Source organism: Pelobates fuscus, chromosome 9 (genome assembly GCF_036172605.1).
Source record: "Pelobates fuscus isolate aPelFus1 chromosome 9, aPelFus1.pri, whole genome shotgun sequence".
NCBI classification, from domain to species: Eukaryota; Metazoa; Chordata; class Amphibia; order Anura; family Pelobatidae; genus Pelobates; species Pelobates fuscus.
In genome coordinates, this window is record NC_086325.1 from 7607825 (window position 1) to 7609240 (window position 1416).

Here is a 1416-nt window from a genome sequence, read left to right on the forward strand (position 1 = left end):
CCCCAAATGAATCTCTTTAAAAGATACAATGTAGGCAGGTGTGAAACTGTGATTTAATAATAAACTGTTTGCATTTGGAAACCAGTCAATATATCCTGCAGGTCTCAGAGCGGATAACGCTGTAGCCAGTAACAGAGGATATTTTAACCTCTTGCAAGATTGTAAGCTCTTCTGGTGAGGACTGGTTTTATTCCCATTTCTTCTTCTTTATCTTTTGCTGCATTGAATGAATCAGTATGTGATTTGTGCTATGTAATAAAGATACCCATGCAGATAGGTTAAATAATGAGACATTGCGTGTTCCTCCTTTGGATTTTCCGATTTTCCGATTTAACCCTTTGGATTTTTCCGATTTAACCCTATAAAGGCCGGTGCCCAGTTTTCTCTGAGGAGATGTATTAGTTAGAGAATGAATTCCTTCTGATTCTCCTGAACCTGCAATTCCTGCATTAGTAGCATTCTGAACGGAATAAATGAATAGATTGCTTGTTTCCTGCTGCTCGTAAGGGATAGGGCTGTCAGGGTCCTGAGAGATGGTGGGGTATCACACTCCCTGTGATTGCTGCACTCTGACTGGGGAACCTGGGGAATGTGGAGCTCTGTCACTGACTGGGCAGATCTCTCTATAGTGGGGAGGAGTACACACACTGACTGAGCTCTGACCTCTATACAGCAACGAGTCAATCTACAACAGGGAAAAGGGACAGTTCTAGAACCAAAACCTAATACACAGACATCAGGACACGTACCTCTTACCCCCTCCTAATACACAGACATCAGGACACCTACCTCTCACCTCCTCCTAATACACAGACAGCAGGACACATACCTCTCACCTCCTCCTAATACACAGACATCAGGACACCTACCTCTCACCTCCTCCTAATACACAGACATCAGGACACCTACCTCTCACCTCCTCCTAATACACAGACATCAGGACACCTACCTCTCACCTCCTCCTAATACACAGACATCAGGACACCTACCTCTCACCTCCTCCTAATACACAGACATCAGGACACCTACCTCTCACCTCCTCCTAATACACAGACATCAGGACACCTACCTCTCACCTCCTCCTAATACACAGACACCAGAACACGAACCTCTCACCTCCTCCTAATACACAGACATCAGGACACGTACCTCTCACCTCCTCCTAATACACAGACATCAGGACACCTACCTCTCACCTCCTCCTAATACACAAACATCAGGAAACCTACCTCTCACCTCCTCCTAATACACAGACATCAGGACACCTACCTCTCACCTCCTCCTAATACACAGACATCAGGACATCTACCTCTCACCTCCTCCTAATACACAGACACCAGGACACGTACCTCTCACCTCCTCCTAATACACAGACATCAGGACACCTACCTCTCACCTCCTCCTAATACACAGACA